Source organism: Moschus berezovskii, chromosome 19 (genome assembly GCF_049115385.1).
Source record: "Moschus berezovskii isolate FMDL1 chromosome 19, NW_MosBer_1.0, whole genome shotgun sequence".
Classification (NCBI taxonomy): domain Eukaryota; kingdom Metazoa; phylum Chordata; class Mammalia; order Artiodactyla; family Moschidae; genus Moschus; species Moschus berezovskii.
This window is the reverse complement of record NC_142478.1, coordinates 32,327,925-32,354,127: the sequence shown is the minus strand read 5'-3', so window position 1 is coordinate 32,354,127 and position 26,203 is coordinate 32,327,925. Positions and strand designations below refer to the sequence as shown.

At 38.5% G+C, this 26,203-nt stretch overlaps 1 long non-coding RNA gene and 1 pseudogene across 1 annotated transcript in view; both read left to right on the top strand.

Moving 5' to 3' along the window:
- The window catches only part of LOC148774848 (uncharacterized), a 235,280-nt gene that overhangs the window by 168,894 nt on the left and 40,183 nt on the right, over positions 1 to 26,203 (top strand). The gene's annotated exons all lie outside the window — the stretch shown is intronic.
- Positions 11,743 to 12,239, top strand: LOC148774850 (vesicle transport protein SFT2A pseudogene; annotated as a pseudogene).

The window sequence follows — 26,203 nt, the reverse complement described above, 5'->3', positions numbered from 1 at the left end:
TCTATGGGATGCAGCAAAAGCAGTCCTAAAAGGGAAGTTTATAGCAATACAGTCCTACCTCAAGAAACAAGAAAAACATCAAACAGACAACCTAACTTTACACCTAAAACAACTGGAAAAAGAAAAACAAAAAACCCCAAAATTAATAGAAGAAAAGAAATCATAAAGATCTGAGCAGAAATAAATGAAAAAGAAATGAAAGAAACAATAGTAAAAATGAATAAAAGTAAAAGCTGGTTCTTTGAGGAAATAAACAAAATTGACAAACCTTTAGCCAGACTCATCAAGAAAAAAAGAGAAAAGAATCAAATCAACAAAATTGGAAATGAAAAAGGAGAGGTTAGAGACAATGCAGAAATACAAAGGATTATAAGAGACTATTATTAACGACTATATGGCAATAAAATGGACAACCTAAAAATAAAAACCATTAGATCATCTCGATAGATGCAGATAAAGCCTTTGACAAAATTCAGCACTCATTTATGATTAAAACTCTTCAAAAAATGGGCCTAGAAGGATCCTACCTCAACATAATAAAGGCCTTATATGATAAGTCTATGACAAACATTATTCTCAATGGTGACAAACTGAAAGCTTTCCCCCTAAGATCAGGAACAAGACAAGAGTGTCCACTTTCACCACTATTATTCAACATAGTTCTAGAAGTCCTAGCTCCAGAAATCAGAGAAGAAAAAGAAATTAAAGGAATCCAGATTGGAAAAGAAGAAATAAAACTCTCACTGTTTGCAAATAACATGATAATGTACATCAATCAGTCAGGCAGTTCAGTTGCTCAGTCCTGTCCGACTCTGCAACCCCATGAATCACAGCCTGCCAGGCCTCCCTGTCCATCACCAACTCCCCTAGTTCACTCAAACTCATGTCCACAGAGTCAGTGATGCCATCCAGCCATCTCATTCTCTGTCATCCCCTTCTCCTCCTGCCCCCAACCTTTCCTAGCGTCAGAGTCTTTTCCAGTGAGTCAAGTCATTGCATGAGGTAGCCAAAGGATTGGAGTTTCAGCTTTAGCATCAGTCCTTCCAATGAACACCCAGGACTGATCTTTAGAATGGACTGGTTGGACCTCCTTGCAGCCCAAGGGACTCGAAGAGTCTTTTCCAATACTACAGTTCAAAAGCATCAATTCTTCAGTGATCAGCTTTCTTCACAGTCCAACTCTCACATCCATACATGACCACTGGAAAAACCATAGCCTTGACTAGGCGGACCTTTGTTGGCAAAGTAATGCCTCTGCTTTTTAATATGTTATCTAGCTTGGTCATAACTTTCCTTCCAAGGAGTAAGCGTCTTTTGATTTCATGGCTGCAATCAGCATCTGCAGGGATTTTGGAGCCCCAAAAAATAAAGTCTGACTCTGTTTCCACTGTTTCCCCATCTATTCCCCATGAAGTGATGGGACCAGATGCCATGATCTTCGTTTTCTCAATGTTGAACTTCAAGCCAACTTTTTCACTCTCCTCTTTCACTTTCAAGAGGCTTTTGAGTTCCTCTTCACTTTCTGCCATAAGGGTGGTGTCATCTGCATTTCTGAGGTTATTGATATTTCTCCTGGCAATCTTGATTCCAGCTTGTGCTTCTTCCAGCCCAGCGTTCCTCATGATGTATTCTGAATATAAGTTAAATAAGCAGGGTGACAATATACAACCTTGACGTACTCCTTTTCCTATTTGGAACCAGTCTGTTAATCCATGTCCAGTTCTAACTGTTGCTTCCTGACCTGCATACAGGTTTCTCAAGAGGCAGGTCAGGTGGTCTGGTATTCCCATCTCTTTCAGAATTTTCCACAGTTTATTGTAATCCACACAGTCAAAGGCTTTGGCATAATCAATGAAGCAGAAATAGATGTTTTTCTGGAACTCTCCTGCTTTTTCCATGATCCAGCAGATGTTGGCAATTTGATCTCTGGTTCCTCTGCCTTTTCTAAAACCAGCTTGAATATCTGGAAGTTCACGGTTCACTTATTGCTGAAGCCTGGCTTGGAAAATTTTGAGCATGACTTTACTAGCATGTGAGATGAGTGCAATTGTGCGGTAGTTTGAGCATTCTTTGGCATTGTCTTTCTTTGGGATTGGAATGAACACTGACCTTTTCCAGTCCTGTGGCCACTGCTGAGTTTTGCAAATTTGCTGGCATATTGAGTGCAGTACTTTCACAGGATTATCTTTCAGGATTTGAAATAGCTCAGCTGGAATTCCATCACCTCCACTAGCTTTGTTTGCAGTGATGCTTTCTAAGGCCCACTTGAGTTCACATTCCAAGATGTCTGGCTCTAGGTGAGTGATCACACCATCGTGATTATCTTGGTCATGAAGTTCTTTTTTGTACAGTTCTTCTGTGTATTCTTGCCATCTCTTCTTAATATCTTCTGCTTCTGTTAGGTCCATACCATTTCTGTCCTTTATCAAGCCCATCTTTGCATGAAATGTTCCCTTGGAATCTCTAATTTTCTTGAAGAGTTACTGTACATAGAAAACCCTAAAGATACTGTCAGAAAGTTGCTAGAGCTGATCAGTGAATTTAGCAAAGTCTCAGGATACAAAATCAATACACAGAAATCATTTGCATTTCTATATATTAACAATGACAAATCAGAAAGAGAAATTAAGGAATCAATCCCATACACCATTGCAACAAAAAGAATAAAATATCTAGGAATAAACTTACCTGAGGAGACAAAAGAACTGTACACAGAAAATTATAAGACACTGATGCGACGAGTTGACTCACTGTAAAAGACTCTGATGCTGGGAAAGGTTGAGGGCGGGAGGAGAAGGGGACGACAGAGAATGAGATGGCTGGATGGCATCACCGACTCTATGGACGTGAGTTTGAGTGAACTCCGGGAGTTGGTGATGGACAGGGAGGCCTGGGGTGCTGTGATTCATGGGGTCACAGAGAGTCGGACACGACTGAGCGACTGAACTGAACTGATGAAAGAAATCAAAGATGACGTAAACAGATGGAGAGAGATTCCATGTTTCTGGGTAGGAAGAATCAATACTGTGAAAATGACTATACTTCCAAATGCAATCTACAGATTTAATGTGATCCCTATCAAATTACCAAAGGTATTTTTTATAGAACTAGCACAAAGTGAAAGTGAAAGTCGATAAGTTGTGTCTGACTCTTTGTGACCCCATGGACTATACAGTCCATGGAATTCTCTAGGCCAGAATACTGGAGTGGGTTGCCATGCCCTTCTCCAGGGGATCTTCCCAACCCAGGAATCGAACCCAGGTCTCCTGCATTGCAGGCAGATTCTTTACCAGCTGAGCCACAAGGGAAGTCCTGAAGTAGCACAAAAAATTTCACAATTCATATTCACACAGAAGACCCTGAAAAACCAAAGCAGTCTTGAGAAAGAAGAATGGAGCTGAAGGAATCAACCTTCTGACTTCAGATTACACTACAAAGCTACAGTCATCAAGACAGTATGGTACTGGCACAAAAACAGAAATATAGACCAATGGAGCAAGATAGAAAGCCAAGAAATAAACCCATGCACCTATGGGTACCTTAGTTTTGACAAAAGAGGTAAGAATATACAATGGGGCAAAGACAGCTTCTTCAATAAATGGTGCTGGGGAAACTGGACAGCTACATGTAAAAGAATGAAATTAGAGATGTTCCTAACACTATACACAAAGATAAACTCAAAATAGATTAAAGACCTAAATGTCAGACCAGAAACTATAAACCTCTTAGAGGAAAACATAGACAGAACACTTGATGACATAAATCAAAGCAAGATCCCCTATGACCCACCTCCTAGAGTAATGGAAATAAAAGTAAAAGTAAAATAAACAAGTGGGACCTGATTAAACTTAAAAGCTTTTGCAGAGCAAAGGAAACTATAAGCAAGGTGAAAAGACAACCCTCGGAATGGGGGAAAATAATAGTAAATGAAACAACTGACAAAGGATTAATTTCCAAAATACACAAGCAGCTCATACAACTCCATGCCAGAAAAACAAACAACCCAATCAAAAAGTGGGAAAATGACCTAAACAGACATTCCTCCAGAGAAGACATACAGATGGCTAAGAAACCCATGAAAAGATGCGAACCATCGCTCATTATTTGAGAAATGCAAATCAAAACCACAATGAGATATCACTTCATACCAGTCAGAATGGCCATCATGAAAAAGTCTACAAACAATAAATGCTGGAGAGGCTATGGAGAGAAGGGAACACTCTTGCACTGTTGGTGGGAATGTAAATTGATACAGCCACTATGGAAGATGGTATGGAGATTCCTTTAAAAACTAGGAATAAAAGCACCATATGACCCAGCAATCCCACTCCTAGGCCTATACCCTGAGGAAACCAAAATTGAAAAAGACACATGTATCCCATTGTTCATTGTAGCACTATTTACAATAGCTAGAACGTGGAAGCAACCTAGATGTCCATTGACAGATGGTACATATACACAATGGAATATTCAGTTCAGTTCAGTCGCTCAGTCGTGTCCGACTCTATGCGACCCCATGAATCAAAGCACACCAGGCCTCCCTGTCCATCACCAACTCCCGGAGTTCACACAAACTAGCCATAAAAAGGAATACATTTGAGTCAGTTCTGATGAGGAGGATGAACCTAGAACCTATTATACAGAGTGAAATGAGTCAGAAAGAGAAAGGTAAATATCATATTCTAATGAACATATATGGAATCTAGAAGAACGGCACAGAAAAACTTATTTACAGAGCACAATGGAGAAACAGACATAGAGAATAGACTTATGGACATGGGGAGAGGGGAGGGGAGGGTGAGATGTAAGGAAAGAGTAACATGGAAACTTACATTACCATATGTAAAATAGACAGCCAATGGGAATTTGCTATATGGCTCAGGAAACTCAAACAGGGGCTCTGTATCAATCTAGAGGGTTGGGATGGGGAGTGAGATGGGAGGAAAGTTCAAAAGGGAGGGGATATATGTATACCTATGGCTGATTCTTGTTGAGGTTTGGCAGAAAACAATAAAATTCTGTAAAGCAATTATCCTTCAATAAAAAAAAAGAAAAAAGAAGCTGTGGAATGAATTTTAGATGAGAGACTGAGGGGATATTCAGTCAGTTGTCTAAATGTTTCCAAGGCTCATCTGAGTGGATACGATATCCAGTCTGTTTAAAATTAACCTTTTTTTTTTCTTCCTCGCGTAGTTGCTTCTGGGGATCCCTGAGTCCCTTGGGAGCCCTCATAGGGGCCAAATTCTACTGACTATAGGGAGTTGAGGGTCTAGACAGGAAAGAGAAGTCCTAACAAGGCTAGGTAAAGGAGTGAAGGAGGCATTGTTTGAAGGTCGATTTATCAAAAGGTTCAAAGAATGAAGGGAAAGGGAAAGTGGTGAAAGGAAGAGAAGTGATGGGAAAGTCTTAGATGAGTCAGTTCAGAGAGATCCTTAGTTGCAAATTATCCTTCATAATATCATGCCAACAAGAAAGGAAGTGGACAGTTAGTCCAGTAATGGTGGAGCATGTAGTTAGCAAGTGGTTTCAGTCAACTGAGAAGTTCTGTGGGGGAAGCAGGAATCAAACAGAGAACAAAGAGGCTTCAGAAGGAGCTAGGAAACAAATTTCCAGCCCAGGAGTCAGAGAATAAATCACCATTTGAAAGGAAGAGCCAGGAAGAACTTCCAGCCCAAGGGTCTGATGATGAATCTGATCGCATCTAAGTTGTAGCACCATAAGTGTTAAAGAAAAAGTTGTTCCTCCACCTGTTAAAACAGTAAGAAAGACTTTATTCACGACTATTTTGATAGGTGATCAAGACTATGGCCGTAGGGGAGAGAGACTGGGCTGAACTCTAAACGCAGTAAGAGTGAGTAGAGATTTACAGCCAAGGAGTGTGCGGGGGTCGAGGGGATGAGTCCCTGGGTAGAAAATTAATGAAGAGGCATCAAGAGTAGGGGATTGTTGTTAAATTGACTTAGCAGGTTTCTTGCTAAAGGCCGGCTATGGTGATCTGTTATCACCGGTGGGAGATTCTCTCTACACTGACTTAACAGGATTCTTGCTACATTTAGGCTGTCCAGCAAAGTTGGGGGCCATAGTTGACAATGAGTCCAGAAGAGATTCCAAGGAGTCTAAAATTTGGTCAAGGAGCAAGTCTGTGCTGTTTTGTTACAACAGCCCAGATGGATTAATCCAGGTGGGTCTAACCGACCTTGTTACTAAAACACTTGACTTAAAGACAAATTCCAGTTCCCTGCCCCCACCCAGAATTCAGAAGCAGTCCCCCAAACTGCAGATTTCCAACTTTAAACACTGGAAGATTCAGCCTCCCCCAGTTCTCTGATAGTAAAAGCTCCTGCTGCTGTAATTACACTAAGATTCTTTGACTTTTATTTTCACCAGGCTTTGTGTGTTCACCTTATGTCACACTTTTCTGCCTTCTGAACTTGTCCTTCAAAAGTTTTCTTCACTTATGCGCTTGTAGAACAAGACAAATTTGACAGGAGAGGTGAGAATGGGGAACTTACTATTGAAAATAAAATAGTTTCTTGATCTCTCCATTCTGTCTACATTTTAAGTATTTATAAAAACACATTATATCTTAGTCTCTGATTAAGTAAAACTGAGTACCAAATGGATTGAAAATCTTAATGTTTTCATTCTGAAAAATTACTGCTTTATGAAAACTTCATCTGTAGCAGACAGACAGTGGAGAGAATGATTATTCATATTGCAGACTAATTTTCCCGTTTTCAGAATATTTTACAGAGAGCTACTTCTTGCCCCCAATTCATATCCCGACATTTCCTTTCTTTCTTCACTGCCAAATACTTTCCCATTTTTGCAGGTCTTATAATCTGTTAATACAAACATTTGAGATTTACAGTTTTTATGCCCGAGAATGACATTATGTCTGACATTTCATTTAGTTTTTAAGACTTCAAAGCCTTAATCTCAGAATAGCAAGCAGCTTCTTCTAGAAGGCTAACACCAACAGTTGGTAGTGGCTCTCTGAGTGACACTTTTGCATTTAGCAGAACAGAAAATCATAGTGGGTTAGTGCTGTCTACCCTGAAAGTGGAATGGGGAGTGATGGCAGGGGGGTGCCACATATTTTTCTAACCTTATTTAGCCCAAAGGGAGGGTAAGGTGACTTTTTTCAAGCACCATGGTGGAAACAGTCTGTGACAGGAACCAATAACAGAAGATAGTTTGGGTTGAGAAGGCTTTTCAGTGCCTCTGAAATCTCACTATCCCTACTCCTCAGCTTCTAATTACATGCCCTGGTGGTTCTGCCTTCTGGTTGGTCACCTTTTGATGATGCTTCTCTTACTATGTACAGTCCATGATGGAATGGATAATAGAACATCTTACATATGATGGAGTACAAATCTGTCTTCTTAAGTTGATCTTTTTAAAACCTGTGTTTCCTTATTTTTGGCTGTGCTGGATCTTTGTTGCTGCACATGGGCTTTCTCTGGCTGTGGTGAGCGGGGGCTGTTCTCTAGTTTCAGTGTGTGTGGTTCTCTTTGCAGTGGAGCACAGGCTCTAGAGCTTGCAAACGTCAGTAGTTGTGGTGCATGGACTTACTTGCCCTGTGGCATGTGAAATCTTCCCGGACCGGCTAGCAAACCCATGTCCCCTGCATTGGCAGGCAGATTCTTAACCACCGGACCACCAGGGAAGTCTGAAATGTGATGTTTTTATTGAGCCATTTTGATACAGTTAACCCAAATATGTCTTCAGGGTTATGTATTTCTCTCGAATTTTGTAGGGAAGGAGAAAGAATAAGCAGAAATCAAGACCAGAGGGTGGACTCAACACATGTGTTTGAACATCCTAAACTACTATGATCCTTCTCAGGCTGGTGATGGGTGACATGGTTGAAGTGGAAGGAAACAGGGCAAGTCAGAAGACCACAATAACTGCAACTTTCATGAAAAAACCGAGAGAGGATGGGTTTAACAGTTTGGGCAAAATGAAGCTTGTACTTTGTTTTGCTATACTATCTCTGATTACTGATACTGAGCTTCAGGATATATAAAATGAAGTCCACACCTGATGGCTCAAATGGTAAAGAATCTGCCTGCAATGCAGGAGACCTGGGTTAAATCTCTGGGTTGGGAAGATCTCCTGGAGAAGGAAATGACACCCCACTCCAGTATTCTTGCCTGGAGAATTCCATGGACAGAGGAACCTGGTGGGCTACAGTCCATGGGGTCACAAAGAGTCGGACAAGAATGAGACACTTTCTGTACCATATCAACCTTCTCTAATGTCTTTGTTTATCCTGTACTTGTTAATTTAACTTATGAAAATGATGTCTATATGACTTGAGTTTTCCTAAAATCTGGCGTGAATTCTTTTGATTCAGAGGCCATATGAGTGCTTACAGTCTTTAGGTAACAGAACTGTAAAATACAGAGCCTGAGTTCTTCAGCAGGTTTCTGCCAAGTGTAAAGATTGAAGAGGGATGGAGGAAGAAGAGCTCTAGTTTGGCTTAAAAAGACCCCAGGAATAAAAACCTCAGTTAGATTCTTTGCAAGCTGCTTTCGAATTAAAGTTCAGATTTGAGAATTTAACTGGGTTAGAGTAACTCTAGAGGACCTCAGGGTTTCTGGGATATCTCAGAACCCCAGAAAGCTACTCATCTTCAGAAGACTCAAATCAGGATAAGCCTGGAAGTTGACTAACCAAATTTGGAGAATCCTGCCTATAGAAATCAACAGTAAAATAGCTTTTCACTCTTAAGGCAACCTCAGTCTCCTCAAGGACTAATGTAGGAGCAAATCAGGCAGTTATTAAATATCCAGTTTACTGTTTGAGCAACAGATCAGAGTGCATGTTAGTTTCATGAGCATAGGAAATCCTTTCAGTCGTAGTGTGGATTTGTGATGTCTGTTCATTTTATATTCTTTGAGTAGGAAAGACTGCAGAAGGGAACTCCTCAACACAAATTACAATGGCTTCCAAGACAGAAGTGATGCTTCAGAAATGTCATGTTGCTAGACACACGGGCTTTTTGAACTGTACATCAGAGTATTTGTGTAAAATACTACTGTGAGAGTCCTTTCTGCAAAGCTGTCTATAAACATTTTCACTTCCTTGTAAATAATTACCATAGGATAAAAGGACCAACTAGAAAGTATGAGTTCTATGTCCTAAGTTCTTGTGCCCCATCTAAATTTGCTTTATAAAATCTCTCTGGAAAAATAAGAAATGTGAATTTAATGACCTGGGTGGGTTCTTGCATTGTAAGTCTACAAAGCAGTATGTTGAGAAAGCTTAGTGCTCGGAATCACCCAATGTACTTTATACATTTATTTAGAGAAGAATAGTTTAGTTTTAATTATTTATGATAATAGCTCTCAATACACTAGTAAATGTCCTTGGGTGCATATTTTGTAAAAGTAATGAAGTCTTTGTAATGTGAGCTTTCTCTGCAGCTAGAAGCTGCCTTCTCTTTGCTAAAAAACCAGGGCAGAAGAGTGTGTCTGTGTTTTTGCATAAGACTGTATATAAATTACCAGGCTGAAGGTTTAGCAAGATGCTAATGAACTTGATCAAGGATTTCTAAGAACTATTCCTGGGTATACTCACTACCCCACCCCACAACCACCCTCCGTCTCAATCATAACATTAGCAACTTGATCAAAGAAAACATCACCATGAGGGGAATGACCTGCCTATCAGAACACTGTTGTTATGCTGTTTCAGTGTTTTTCTTGTTGTTCTTCCTTTCTTGCTACAATCTTACGGTATTACAATAAAACACATAGAAAGAAGCAATGTAAATCTACTCTATTTCCTTCTGGCCTGAGTTATATATACTGTGGTCTATGGATAAGTCTTATTATGTCAAAGAGCCTTCTTTCTTCTTTGGTTCCTTTCTTCTGCTTCTCTCTACCCAGCTCCTCTGCCTAGGATTAGCTTTTTCTTCCCCCCTTCACTTATGGGGAATTTATACACACCAAAACCATGGGAGTGTCCACAGAGCAGTCAGCAAGTATGTGTCATTCATTCAGCTAACAGTTTAAAGGGCTAAGACCACCAAAGTTACAGGTTCTGTTTTATACCTTTTTAGTAGTCCCCCTAGTGCTGAGTTAGGGTTCCAACATACCTTGATGATGAGAATGATCTATACTCAGACTAGAGTCAGTGGGGCTAGCACATTTTGATTTAACTTTTACAGCTTTGCTATTTGCAGGTGACCTGAAAAGTGCTGGTGTATTGTTGTCTGTAATCAGGAATCCCATTTCCTAGGGATTTTGTGAGAGTTAGATGAGATGATGCCTTTAACGTACTTTGCATAAAAGAATCGGCCAAGCTTGAAAGCTGGTGGCTGAGATTCACTTAGCTAGTAAACAAATCTAGTTGTGTCTTCATTACAGAATGTTGGAAATCTGGATACTCAAGAAGTCTCTAGACATAGCCATTAAAATTTTACTGTAAAAAAAAAAACAAAAAATTTTACTGTAAGAATATTATTCTGTTTAGCCCTACCATCAGTCCATAGGCTCCCAGACAGAGACTGATTATTAAGAAAGCTGTATGTCAGTACCTCTTACTCAAATGAAATTGCACACAAATCATTGTCATTCGGACAGGAATACAGTTCTAGTAATATCAAAAGTATCCTGCAAATTAAATATGGCTTTTTTGTGACTGAAAGAGACTGACCAGTTTTGCTTAAAGTTCTGTCTTCAGGAAAAGAGCCTCCTGTACATCTGATTTGAAATAAATGAGTCACTAGTGAATTAGAAGCAAGGGCAGAAACCAGATAACCTGGCCATGGGCAAGGGGCTGCCTCTTGAGAGGCAAATGTAATACATGATCCATGAGGCAGTAATGCCAAACAAGACATGAGGGAAACCTGGGCTGATCAGGCAACCTGGATGGGCACAAATGGGGAGTGATTTCTAAAACTAATGGCAATGCCACCTGCCCATCAAGGATGGAATGCCAGCTCATGGGTGCACCAAAAAGGATAATGACAGGTGCTTTAATGAACACCGTTATTCACAAAGCTTTCTCTTTAAATGAAAGGGGTCTGCTGCAGTTACGTTCTGCCGTGTTACAAACGACTCCAAAATTATTGGTTTAAAACACATCATTTTATTTATTTGCTTACCGTTTATGTTTGAATCCATTAGTTCACAATGAGATCCTTCCTCTCCCCACCCATAAATACAGACTATCAGTTTTATTGATCACCTTTAGAGGAAGCTAGAACCAGCTAGCTAATTTAAAATGTGATTAATAGGCAGAATTAAGAACTTATCCCATCTTTCCCATATTATCTGCATTTCAGTGTAACTCAGTATTTGATGGGGGAAATGATTTTTTCTACAAAAAAAAGTCCAAGCTAATAAAGAAGGAAAAAGAAAATATATCATCATGTATATCCTCTAATTGATTCTAGGGTAGTGACCATCAATATCTGGTAATGTCATAATTGAACATTATATGTTTCCTGATACACGTGTGCAGCTCCATCCATGAAGCTATCTTGCCAACAAACACCATGCATATAAATAAACAAAACCCTGAATCTGCTCCAGATTTTAGATATAACTATAATTTCACAGGAAACATAAGAGACAGTGGAATATATTTTCTTAAAAAACTTTAAGGGATGCAGTCAGCATAACATAGACTGTGGGAAACTTAGTAGGTTAAAAAAAAGTTTTTTCACTTAAAAAACAAATTACAAGATTTCTCAGTGGGCAAGAGGGGCAGGCAGGGCAGCTGCCACTGCTGTGGCCCCAAAGCGGGGCCATGGAGAAGCTGCTATGGGTCCTGAGTGTCCAGGACAACAAGGAGCAGGGCCTGACCATGCAGGTCCTTGATGCCTTATCCCTTAGTTTCAACACCAGGCTGAAGTGGTTTGCGATATGTGTTGTCAGCGGCATCTTCTCCATCCTTGGAACTGGATTGCTGTGGCTCCCTGGAGGCATAAAGCTTTTGGAAGTGTTTTATACCTTTGGATATACTGCTGCCTTAGCCAGTACATACTTTTTAATGGGACCGGTGAAACAACTGAAGAAAATATTTGAAACAACGAGATTGCTTCCAACAATTATTATGCTTTTGTGTTTGGTGCTCACATGTGCACTGCTTTTTGGTGGCATAAGAAGGGGCTGGCTATATTATTCTGCATATTACAGTTCCTGTCAATGACCTGGTATAGTCTGCCATACATCCCATATGCAAGGGTTGCAGTAGTTAAGTGCTGTTCTTCTCTTCTGAGCTGAAAGCTCTTTGGAAAGAAGGAAACTCTTTTTTTTTTTTTAAAAAGAATTTTATTAAAAAAGCACAAATGCAAAGAAATGAACAGAGGAAAATTTATGCGTCAAACCTGGACTGGTCACTTACGATAATATACATGCTACAATTCCATTCTCTCCAATCATTCCACCTTCACCCTCTCCCACAGAGTCCCAAAGACTGTTCTAAATGCCTATGTTTCTTTTGCAGTCTCTTATACAGGGTTCAGGTTACCATTTTTCTAAATTCCATATATATGCGTTAATATACGGTATTGATGTTCTTCTTTCTGGCTTACTTCACTCTGTATAATTGGCTCCAATTTCATCCACCTCATTAAAACTGATTCAAATGCATTCTTTTTGATGGCTGAGAAATACTCCATTGTGTATATGTACCAAAGCTTTCTTATCCATTCGTCTGCAGATGGACATCTAGGTTGCTTCCATGTCCTGGCTATTATAAACAGTGCTGCAATGAACATTGGAGTACATGTGTCTCTTTCAATTCTGGTTTCCTCGGTGTGTATGCCCAGGAGTGCGATCGCTGGATCATATGGCAGTTCTATTTCCAGTTTTCTGAGGAATCTCCACACTGTTCTCCATAGTGGCTGTACTAGTTTGCATTCCCACCAACAGTGTAAGAGGGTTCCCTTCTCTCCACACCCTCTCCAGCAATTATTGCATGTAGACTTTTGGATAGCAGCCATTCTGACTGGTGTGAAATGGTATCTCATTGTGGTTTTGATTTGCATTTCTCTGATGATGAGGGATGTTGAGCATTTTTTCATGTGTTTATTAGCCATCTTTATGTCTTCTTTGGAGAAATGTCTGTTTAGTTCTTTGGCCCATGTTTTGATTGGGTCACTTAGTTTTCTGGAATTGAGCTGCAGGAGCTGCTTGTATATTTTGGAGATTAATCCTTTATCAGTTGCTTCATTTGCTATTATTGTCTCCCATTCTGAAGGTTGTCTTCTCACCTTGCTTAGAGTTTCCTTTGCTGTGCAGAAGCTTTTGATTTTAATTAGGTCCCATTTGTTTATTTTTGCTTTTATTTCCAATATTCTGGGAGGTGGGTCTTGGAGGATCCTGCTGTGATTTATGTCGGAGAGTGTTTTGCCTACGTTCTCCTCTAGGAGTTTTATAGTTTCTGGTCTTACATTTAGATCTTTAATCCATTTTGAGTTTATTTTGGTGTATGGTGTTAGGAAGTGTTCTAGTTTCATTCTTTTACAAGTGGCTGACCAGTTTTCCCAGCACCACTTGTTAAAGAGACTGTCTTTTCTCCATTTTATATTCTTGCCTCCTTTGTCGAAGATAAGGTGTCCATAGGAGCGTGGGTTTATCTCTGGGCTTTCTATTTTGTTCCATTGATCTATATTTCTGTCTTTATGCCAGTACCATACTGTCTTGATGACTGTGGCTTTGTAATAGAGCCTGAAGTCCGGCAGGTTAATTCCCCCAGTTCCATTCTTCTTCCTCAAGATTGCTTTGGCTATTCGAGGTTTTTTGTATTTCCATACAAATTGTGAGATTATTTGTTCTAGTTCTGTGAAAAATATTGTTGGTAGCTTGATAGGGATTGCATTGAATGTATAAATTACTTTGGGTAGTATACTCATTTTTACAATATTTATTCTTCCAATCCACGAACACGGTATATTTCTCCATCTATTCATGTCCTCTTTGATTACTTTCACTAGTGTTTTATAGTTTTCTATGTACAAGTCTTTTGTTTCCTTAGGTAGATATATTCCTAAGTATTTAATTGTTTTCATTGCAACAGTGAATGGAATAGTTTCCTTAATTTCTCTTTCTATTTTCTCATTATTAGTGTATAGGAATGCAAGGGATTTCTGTGTGTTGATTTTATATCCTGCAACTTTGCTGTAATCATTGATTAGCTCTAGTAGTTTTCTGGTAGAGTCTTTAGGGTTTTCTGTGTAGAGGATCATGTCATCAGCGAACAGTGAAAGCTTTACTTCTTCTTTTCCAATTTGTATTCCTTTTATGTCTTTTTCTGCTCTGATTGCTGTGGCCAAAACTTCCAGAACTATGTTGAATAGTAGTGGTGAGAGTGGGCACCCTTGTCTTGTTCCTGACTTGAGGGGAAATGCTTTCAGTTTTTCACCATTGAGGATAATGTTTGCTGTGGGTTTGTCATATATAGCTTTTATTATGTTGAGGTATGTCCCTTCAATTCCCACTTTCTGGAGAGTTTTTATCAAAAATGGATGTTGAATTTTGTCGAAGGCTTTCTCTGCATCTATTGAGATAATCATATGATTTTTATTTTTCAGTTTGTTAATGTGGTGTATTACGTTGATTGATTTGCGTATATTGAAGAATCCTTGCATTCCTGGGATAAAGCCCACTTGGTCATGATGTATGATCTTCTTAATGTGTTGTTGGATTCTGATTGCTAGAATTTTGTTAAGGATTTTTGCATCTATGTTCATCAGTGATATCGGCCTATAGTTTTCTTTTTTTGTGGGGTCTTTACCAGGTTTTGGGATTAGGGTGATGGTGGCCTCATAGAATGAGTTTGGAAGTTTCCCTTCCTCAGCTATTTTCTGGAAGAGTTTGAGTAGAATAGGTGTTAGCTCTTCTCTAAATTTTTGGTAGAATTCAGCTGTGAAGCCGTCTGGACCTGGGCTTTTGTTTGCTGGGAGATTTTTGATTATAGTTTCAATTTCCGTGCTTGTGATGGGTTTGTTCAGATTTTCTATTTCTTCCTGGTTCAGTTTTGGAAAGTTGTACTTTTCTAGGAATTTGTCCATTTCTTCCAGGTTATTCATTTTATTGCCATATAATTGCTGATAGTATTCTCTAATAATCCTTTGTATTTCTGTGTTGTCAGTTGTGATCTCTCCATTTTCATTTCTAATTTTATTGATTTGGTTCTTCTCCCTTTGTTTCTTGATGAGTCTGGCTAGTGGTTTGTCAATTTTATTCACCTTCTCAAAGAACCAGCTTTTGGCTTTGTTGATTTTTGCTATGGTCTCTTTTGTTTCTTTTGCATTTATCTCTGCCCTAATTTTTATGATTTCTTTCCTTCTACTGACCCTGGGGTTCTTCATTTCTTCCTTTTCTAGTTGCTTTAGATGTAGAGTTAGGTTATTTAGTTGACTTTTTTCTTGTTTCTTGAGGTATGCCTGTATTGTTATGAACTTCCCCCTTAGCACTGCTTTTACAGTGTCCCAGAGGTTTTGGGTTGTTGTGTTTTCATTTTCATTCATTTCTATGCATATTTTGATGTCTCTTTTGATTTCTTCTATGATTAGTTCATTATTCAGCAGCGTGTTGTTCAGTCTCCATATGTTGGCACTTTTAACAGTTATTCTCCTGTAATTGAGATCTAATCTTACTGCATTGTGGTCAGAAAAGATGCTTGGAATGATTTCAATTTTTTTGAATTTACCAAGGCTAGATTTATGTCCCAGGATAAAGGTTCCGTGTGCGCTTGAGAAAAAGGTGAAATTCATTGTTTTGGGGTGAAATGTCCTATAGATATCTATTAGGTCTAACTCTTCTATTATGTCATTTAAAGATTGTGTTTCCTTGTTAATTTTCTGTTTAGTTGATCTATCCATAGATGTAAGTGGGGTGTTAAAATCTCCCACTATTATTGTGTTATTGTTAATTTCCCCTTTCATACTTGTTAGTAATTGTCTTACATATTGCGGTGCTCCTATGTTAGGTGCATAAATATTTATAATTGTTATATCTTCTTCTTGGATTGATCCTTTGATCATTATGTAGTTTCCTTCTTTGTCTCGTTTCACAGCCTTTGTTTTAAAGTCTATTTTATCTGATATGAGTATTGCTACTCCTGCTTTCTTTTGGTCTCTATTTGCATGGACTATCTTTTTCCAGCCCTTCACTTTCAGTCTGTATGCGTCCCTCGTTTTGAGGTGGGTCTCTTGTAGACAACATATATGGGGGTTTTGTTTTTGTATCCATTCAGCCAGCCTTTGTCTTTTGGTTGGGGCATTCAACCCATTTACATTTAAGGTAATTATTGAAAAGTAGGATCCCGTAGCCATTTTCTTTACTGCTTTGGGTTCAAGTTTATACACTCTTTCTGTGATTCCTGTCTATAGAAGATCCTTTAGCATTTGTTGGAGAGCTGGTTTGGTGATGCTGAATTCCCTCAGCTTTTGCTTGTCTGTAAAGCTTTTGATCGGAAAGAAGGAAACTCTTTGAAAAGACCATTTGAAAGTTGATTTTTTTTTTTTTATGTTCTCTTTTTGGTGAAATGTACTTTTCCTGATACAGTATTCACTCCAGAACAACTGCACTGACCATCTAAGACCATTTTGTATACCGATAAAAACTACATGCTGATTAAACTGTTAAATGCTTGTGACAGTAAATTCATTGGGTCGTTAATCTACTTTCCCAGAGACAAGGAGATTTTAATCATTGCCAATTGTAAATGATATTTAGCCAGTTTTAAAATCTTTTGTAAACTTGATGGACATAAGTTTGAGTGAACTCCGGGAGTTGGTAATGGACAGGGAGGCCTGGCGTGCTGTGATTCACGGGGTTGCAAAGATTCGGACACGACTGAGTGACTGAACTGAACTGAACTGAAACAGCATTTGGGATGTGAATATTTAAGGATAAGCCTATTCTGCAAGATATAATCAGCTTTTTTGGTTGTTTTTAAGTGTCTACATTTTAAAAATACCTTTTTAAAATAAAAGCTTTAAATGTGAAAGTTTTTACCGGGAGTTGGTGATGGACAGGGAGGCCTGGCGTGCTGTGATTCATGGGGTCGCAAAGAGTCGGGCACGACTGAGCGACTGAACTGAACTGAACTGAACTGAAAGATTGCTTTATTATATGTAATAAAAAATAATATATAAATCTTCATAATTTTGAAATAAACTCACACTTGGGAAAATCAAAGAGCAAATTACAAGATAAAAACAGAAAGAAGGGAAACAGAGAGAAAGGAGAGAGAGACTTAAACACTTCCTGAAGAACTGCAGTGTATGGACCTTATTTAGATACTTACCCAAACAATTGCAAACTGCCAAAAAAGGAAAAAAAGGAAGACAAATGAAGGCCATCAGGGAAGTGTGAACACTGACTGGATATTTGAGAATATAAAAGGATTATTTTTAATGTTTTTAGGTGTGGTACTACCATTGTGATTATATATATTTTTAAAAGAGTCCTTATCTTTTAGAGATACATAGTAACATATGTGTAGATAAATTAATGTACTCTCTCAGTTCAGTTCAGTTCAGTCGCTCAGTCGTGTCCAACTCTTTGCGACCCCATGAATCGCAGCACGCCAGGCCTCCCTGTCCATCACCAACTCCCGGAGTTCACTCAAACTCATGTCCATCGAGTCGGTGATGCCATCCAGCCATCTCATCCTCTGTCGTCCCCTTCTCTCTACGAGTTTTTCAAAATAATCAAAGGTGGAGCAAAATTGGCAGTTTATTTATACCTGATGAAGCTAGGCAATAGGTACATTGGGAAATTTATACTATTCACTCTATTTATATGTGTTTGAAAAATCCCATTGTATTTTTTTTAATTAATGGAAATCACTAAAAGAAATGAAACATCATAACTTCCAAACAGTATAGGGTGATGGAAGGACAAGAGGACAAGGAGAAATAAAGCCCAGAAAACCTTACCCATTTAATAGAGGTAGGAAAGAAGGGAAGGAAAACAAAAACAAAAACAGTTGCCCAGTCATCTCCCAGTAAATGAAAATTCTCTAGTAAGCCTTACTTAGCCATGCTTAGACTCTAGAAATCTCACCTCCAAAGTGAAAGCGCTTTTTTGAACTAGGACACTGGGTTCTAATCCTGATCCTCCCTGCTGTAGCCATGATGCTCTCTGGGCTAAACTGTGCAGGACCCTCAGGCTGTATAAGAACCCAGACATCCTTTGGCCATTGGCAGCTCTGTGACAGCTGGCTGGGACTAGAGATTCAGTTTGTGCCACAAAGCTAGCAAAGCCAACTGGGTCGCCTGAGGAAGTAATCTGAGCCCTTAGCTCTAGCCCGGTGAGCTAACTTTCAGTCTGCCCCCTGCTGCTGTGGCTCTTCAGGCAGAGCCTAAAGCTCTGCAACCTAACAGCCAATCCCAAAACACTATTCTAAGAGCATCATCTCTTACAGACTTTTGAAATATGATTTGGCAAGTTTCTAGTAAGAGTGATTTGCAGCCTATTTGAATGAAAATAACTGTCAAAAGACAGGGCAATGGGAATGGAGGTGTGAATATCACAAAGATTGCTGCTGGTCGGGCATGGGGATTTTGAAAAAGAAGAAAGCCTTTCTTCATTCAAATGTGAATTTAAGCTGTTTTCTTCTTTCCAGGTTCATCCTTTCAGGTGCTTTCTATGTATTTTCCCACATGTTCTATGATTTTTTTTTTCTTTTGGTTTCTCCTTTCAGAGTAGAATGGTGCTTATTGTCATCTCCTAAGCACTGCATGGATTCCCATATTTCTCCCTGGATATGCAGTTTTCATATGGCATTTCCATCTCCATTCCTGTTCCCATTTCCTTTTTGTCAAAACTTGCCTCTTTTTAAAAAAAAAAATAAAAAAATCTCTTCTTTTTCCTCTAAATCTCTGTACTTTATTCTCTCTGAAACTCTATGGCTTATTCTGTTCTTGCTCTTGTCCCCTCTGGTGCATAAGATATCCATGAAAAGATTAAGTAGCGAAAAGCTCTCCGAGTAAGGTCAGGATGTGTTGTGATGTGGAGAAGCTTCTGTAGTTACTGTGCTTTATTGGTTGAGGTTGTTGTCCTTTTTATCCTCCTGGGCATTCACTAGGTATAATGTCTGGATTCTTTCTTCATTTGGCTCATAAACTCTCTTAGGGCTCTAAAAGTCAGATTGCCTTTTCCTTTGTATTTCACTTCTCAATTTGATTATCACCCTACGTGGCATCTGGTTCATGATGAGAAGAAAAGATTCAGAGAAAGAATGAGGGGAAAAAAAAAGACCTATGCTACCTTACCAAAATTGACCTTGAACATTGATGAAGTCATAGCTAACTCTTTCTATAGGAAATTAAGGTATACCAGCATAGGCACTGAATAATACAGTATACTTTGATGATCATGGGGGATCTAGAGCTATTTTAAAAAGGGAAAACTGTGTGAAAGAAAGTAAAGAAAAAGAAATTGTAAAAAAAAAAAAAAAAAAGGTAAAAGAACTCCCAGGTAATTGACCCACAAATTACTTATTTCAGCAGAAATAATAAACTTACTACATCAACACAGTTCACAGATTATGTTTACTCATAATCTTCTTCACAGACCACTACTAGCCCAACTCTGCAGATGAGAAAGCTGAGGCCCAGAGAGGATGAGTCTCTTATGGTTACACAGCTGGGAAGTGGCAGCTCTGGGATTTGATCCCAAGCAGCCTGGTTACACTGTTCATGTAATTAACTGCAGTAGCATTTTGATTTTTTAATAGAATTTGTACTTGTCTTCATTTATGAAGATTTAAATGAAGTTTATTTCTCTAATATTTCAGTAGAAAATGAGTCTCAGGGTATGGGCAACCTAAAAATTTTGTGTGGACCTGATCATATTCCAGATCTTTGCTCATATTCATGATTCCAAACAAGTTATAATGAAGAGTACTTAAAAATCCAGCACAGAATTTTCAACAGTAGCAGTAAGGAACATAAGACAATTGTTAAATGATAGTTATCAGAAGAACATTTTATGTGAAAAATTCTAAGTAAAACCATAACATAGAACATAACTCAGAATTTCAAACAACCAAGAAGATAATCGGTTAAGATTAAAATCTAAAGGATCAGAATGTATATACTTGATGAAAGTATGTGATTTTCAAAATCAATATGCAAATTTTAATTTAGGGAAATTTTAACACAGATATATACAGCTATGACATGGATGTGGTATTTATAAATATATCATAGGTAAATTATCAAGGTAATATAAATCTACCACCATTGCTGGTGGTAGAAAAGATACGATTAGTGGCTCTGTCCTGTCTGACTCTTTGAGACCCCATGGACTGCAGCACACCAGGCTTCCCTGTCCTTCACAGTCTCCCAGAGTTGGCTCAAGCTCATGTTCATTGAATTGGTGACGTCATCCAACCATTTTATCCTCTGTTGTCCCATTCTCCTCCTGCCTTCAATCTTTTCCAGGATTGGGTCTGTTCCAATGAGTTGGCTCTTTGCATCCGATAGCCAAAGTGTTGGAGCTTCAGCATCAGTCCTTCCAATAAATATAAAGGGTTGATTTCCTTTAGGATTGATTGGTTTGATCTCCTTGCTGTCCAAGGGACTGTCAAGACTCTTCTCCAACACCACAGTTCAAAAGCATCAATTATTTGGCTCTCAGCCTTCTTTATGGTCCAGATCTCATATATGTACATGACTACTGGAAAACCATTGCTTTGACTTTATGGACCATTGTTGGCAAAGTGATGTCTCAGCTTTTTAATAATGCTGTGTAGGTTTTTCATAGCTTTTCTTCCAAGGACCAAGTGTCTTCTATTTTCATGGCTGCAGTCACTATCCATAGTGATTCTGGAGCCCAAGAAAATAAAGTCTGTTGCTGTTTCCATTATTTCTGTTTGCCATGAAGGAAAGGAACTAGATGCCATGTTCTTTGTTTTTTTGAATGTTGAGTTTTAAGCTAGCATTTTCACTCTTCTCCTTCACGTTCATCAAGAGGCTCTTTAGTTCTTCGCTTTCTGCCATAAGGGTGGTATCATCTGCATATCTGAGGTTATTGATATTTCTCCTGGCAATTTTGATTCCAGCTTGAACTTCATCGAGCCCAGCATTTCACATATGTACTCTGCATATAAGTTAAATAAGCAGGGTGACAATATAGAGCATTGACGCACTCCTTTCCCAATTTGGAACCAGTCTATTGTTCCATGTCCGGTTCTAACTTTTGCTTCTTGACCTGCATACAGGTTTCTCAGGAGGCAGGTAAGAAGATGGTATTCCCATCTATTGAAGAGTTTTCCACAGTTTGTTGTGATCCACACAGTCAAAGGATTTACTATAGTCAGTGTAGCAGAAGTAGATATTTTTCTGGAATTCTCTTGCTTTTTCTATGATCCAGTAGATGTTGGCAATTTTATCTCTGGTTCCTCTGCCTTTTCTAAATCCAGCTTGTACATCTGGAAGTTCTCAGTTCATGTTCTGTTGAAGCCTAGCTTGGAGAATTTTGAGCATTACTTTGCTAGTGAGATGAGTGCAATTGTGTGGTAGTTTGAATGTTCTTTGGCATTGCCTTTCTTTGGGATTAGAATGAAAACTGACCTTTCTCAGTCCTGTGGCCACTGCTGAGTTTTCCAAATTTGCTGACATATTGAGTGCAGCACTTTCACAGCACCATCTTTTAGGATTTGAAATAGCTCAAGTGGAATTCCACTTCCACTAGCTTGTTTGTAGTAATTCTTCCTAAGGCCCACTTGACTTCATGCTTCAGGATATCTGGCTCTAGGTGAGTGATCACACCATTGTGGTTATCTGGGTCCTTAAGACTTCTTTTGTATAGTTCTTCTGTGTATTCTTCCCACCTCTTCTTAATATCTTCTACTTCTGTTGGGTCCATATCATTTTTGTCCTTTATTGTGCCTTTGTTTATCCTTGCATGAAATGTTCCCTTGGTATCTCTAATTTTCTTGAAGAGATCTCTAGTCTTTCACATTCTATTGTTATCCTCTATTTCTTTGCATTGTTCACTTAAGAAGGCTTTCTTATGTCTCCTTGCTATTCTTCGGAACTGCACTCAAATTGGTATATCTTTCCTTTTCTGCTTTGACTTTTGTTTCTCTTCTTTTCTATTTGTAAGGCATCCTCAGGCAACTGTTTTGCCTTTTTACATTTCTTTTTCTTGGGGATGGTTTTGATCACCACCTCCTGTACAATGTTACGAGCCTCTGTCCATAGTTCTTCTGGCACTCTGTCTATCAAATCTAATCCCTTGAATCTATTTGTAACTTCCACTATATAATCATAAGGGGTTTGATTTAAGTTATACCTGAATGGTCTAGTGGTGTTCCCTACTTTCTTCATTTTAAATCTGAATTTGGCAATAAGGAGTTCATGATCTGAGCCACAGTCAGCTCCTGGTCTTGTTTTTGCTGACTGTATAGAGCTTCACCATCTTCAGCTGCAAAGAATATAAGCAATTTGATTTTGGTATTGACCATCTGGTGATGGCCATGTGTAGAGTCTTCTCTTGTGTTGTTGGATAGTGTGTTTGCTGTGACCAGTGTGTTCTCTTGGCCAAAGTCTCTTTCCCTTTGCCCTGCTTATTTTGTATATGTGCTGCCAAAGTGAGCACTGCCCTGATTATTTTGTACTCCAAGGCCAAGCTTGCCTGTTATTTCAGGTATCTCTTGACTTTCTGCTTTTGCATTTCAGTCCCCTCTGATGAAAAAGACATATTTTTTTGGTGTTAGTTCTAGAAGGCCTTATAGAAGGTCTTCGTAGAACCATTCAACTTAAGCTTCTTTGGCATTAGTAGTTGGGGCACAGACTTGAATTACTGTGATATTGAATGGTTTGCCTTGGAAATGAACTGAGATCATTCTGTCATTTTTGAGAGTGCACCTAAGTACTACATTTCGGCCTCTTTTGTTGACTGTGAGGGCTACTCCATTTCTTCTAAGGAATTCTTGCCTACATACATGCTAGGGTGTGTGCATGCTAAGTCACTTAAGCCGTATCTGACTCTTTGCAACCCCATGGACCGTAGCCCACCAAGCTCCTCTGTCCATGAGATTCTCCAGGCAACAATACTGGACTGGGTTGCCATGCCCTCCTACAGGGCATCTTCCAGACCCAGGGATTGAACTGGGGTCTCTTAAGTCTCCTGCATTTGCAGATAGGTTCTTTACCACTAGAGCTACCTGGGGGTATAATGTTCATCTGAATTAAATTCTCCCATTTCCATTCATTTTAGTTCACTGATTTGTAAAAAGTCGATATTGATTCTTGGCCATCTCCTGTTTGACCACTTCTAATTTACCTTGATTCATGGACCTAACATTCCAGGTTCTATGCAATATTATTCTTTACAGCATCAAACTTTACTTTTACCACCAAACACATCCACAACTGAGTGTTGTTTCTGCTTTGGCTAAGCTTCTTCATTCTTTCTGGAGCTGTTTCTCCACTTCTTCTCTAGTTGTATATTGGGCACCTACAACCTGGGGGCTTCATCTTTTTGCCTTTTCATACTGTTCATGGGTTTCTCAAGGCAAGAATGCTGAAGTGGTTTGCCATTCCCTTCTCCAGTGGTAGAAAGGATAAAACTATATAAATCAATTTAGGAATTATCTGTCACTCAGAGAAAGAATTATCTGCAAAATACAATATTTTGACTATGAGCTGGAAAAAGGCTGTTGAACCTTACTGTTAGCTCTTGCTCCTGTGAGGCTGTAGAAATCTGTCTCTCTTGTGTTGTTTACAGTGCATTATCTGTAACCTTTTAATGGTTGTCAGTGAACTTGCTGGGATAGCTGAGTAATTTTCGGTTCTTATACTATACAGATCAATACTCCATCATTAAACTTAGGACATAGATTTCAACTGACTGAGAGGAGAAAGAAACTGACCAAGTTGTTTTTCCAACATCCTGGTGGCAGGTGGTATAGGAGAGTAAACAAATTGTAGCTTGTGGATAAATATCTTTCAGACTCTAAAATTCAAAAGATCACCAGGACATCAAGGATGATTTAGACCCACCTCTTCAATATCTTGTTCCTGGTTCTGTTCTGTTCATATTGGTGGATATTCTGTGTGGCTTATAGACGTTGATAACACACTTGGAACTTCTGCCATGGTCTCTTCCTTTTTTTCTTACTAATGTAAGGTTGAACTAGTGGTTGAATCAGTGGAACACAATTCTTTTGATGTACGTGTACAAATGGGTATGCATGCATGCCTGCAGTTCCTATTCCATATTATAAATAATCGTAAAGAAATTTTTTTCTGATCCATCAACTTTTTAACTTGAAAAATTTTAAATAGATAATTTGCATAGTTCAATTAAAAAGTATTTAAGAGAGTACACATTAAGAAGTCTTTCTCCCCTCTGTTCTCATTCCAACCAATCCATTTTCACTCCTGCAAACAACCAAAGCTATTAGATTTTTGGTATCCTTCCAGAGATATTTTATGTATATACAAGAAAAATTATATAAATATACATTTTTTTCTTTCCTTTTTTCATACAAACGGCTATCTGGTTTATACATTGTTTAGCTTACTTTTTTCAGGCAGCAATAAATCTTGCTGTCTTCTAATACTTTCTCTGCCCTGGCTGTCTCTCCTGTTTTGGTCCACTCTTCTATTTGTCACTCCTAATATGCATTCACTCTCCGCTTTTGTGTGCTAGAAACACATTCACTCATTAGTTGACTTCTTATGCTAAAGATTCTTGTGACTTTTTGTGCTAAAGATTGTACATTTATGCACTCAATGTTGTCTGCTTAAATGTAATCCCCCAAAGGATGTAGTCTTTTTTGGTGTAGACTCTAGCATAGCACCAAGAATAATTACGAGTTGAATGAATATCTTCTCCTAACTTTGACTTCTGATTTTTTGCCATCCACTTAGTGTTTTAAAACCAGATCTATCTACTTTTACTAGAGTGCTAGCTTGTTAACAGACAACATGGATTGGCCAGATTTTGATAGAAGATATATAGAATCATTCTTTTAGTAAGTCAGTATGATAGGAAAATAGATATGAAATAGTTATAAACCTTTCAGTTCTTTTAAATTGTATCTATAAATTTCAAATTTGATCTATATTATAACCTTAAACTACTAAATTTTAAAAAGGACTTGAAATATTTTTGATAACCATACCTAAAACTCATATGAAAATGACATGTGAATAGCTAATTTTTAAAAACAAGATGATAAAAAAGAATAAAAAGATATTAAATTATACTACAAAAGAGTAATAAAAACAGGGTAGCAATGGCAAGCCACTCCAGTATTCTTGCCTGAAAAATCCCAGGGATGGGGGAGCCTGGTAGGCTTCCGTCTATGGGGTCGCACAGAGTCGGACACGACTGAAGTGACTTAGCAGCAGCAGCAGCAGTGTTGGCACAAGAACAAATTAATGAATGGAACAGAATAGACAGAGATACACTAATGTATATATGAAAGTGAAAGTGAAGTCGCTCAGTCGTGGCCAACTCTTTGCAACCCCATGGACGGTAGCCCACCAGGCTCTGCCATCCATGAGATTTTCCAGGCAAGAATACTGGAGTGGGCTGCCATTTCCTTCTCCAGGGGATCTTCCCAACCCAGGGATCGAACCCGGGTCTCCGGCATTGCAGACAGACACTTTACTGTCTGAGCCACCAGGGAAGTCCAATGTATTTATAATTATTATTAATTTTGTGGTATCACAAAAATGATAAAGAGAAGATAACTTAGTAGATAGTTTTGGAAAAACTCATCATATGAGAAAAAATAAATGTAACTGGATACCTGCCTAAAATCCCACAAGGATTAAAGGCCTAAACATGAAAGTTGAAATTATAAAATTAATAAAAGAAAATATAGAAAACTATTTGTGACCTAGGAGGAGGAAAGAATTTGTTTTTCATTTTTTCATGCTGAAAATTTTCAAATATGTCAGAAGTATGATGAATAGAACAATGAACTTTCATATAGCTATCACCCAGATTTTAAAATTAGTAAGATTTTGCCATGCTTGCTTCTTCTACCCTTTTTTCATTAAAATTTTTACTTTGTCAAAGTATCTTAAAACAAATTCAAGATTTCATATAATTTCATCCAATATAGTCCACAGTGTAATTTAAACAATTTGGGCACATTTTCTATTTGTATCTGCAATGCCATCTTTTTACCTATAAAAGATAATAATAATAATTTTTTTTGGTCATACCATGCAGCCTGTGGGATCTTTGTTCCCCGACCAAGA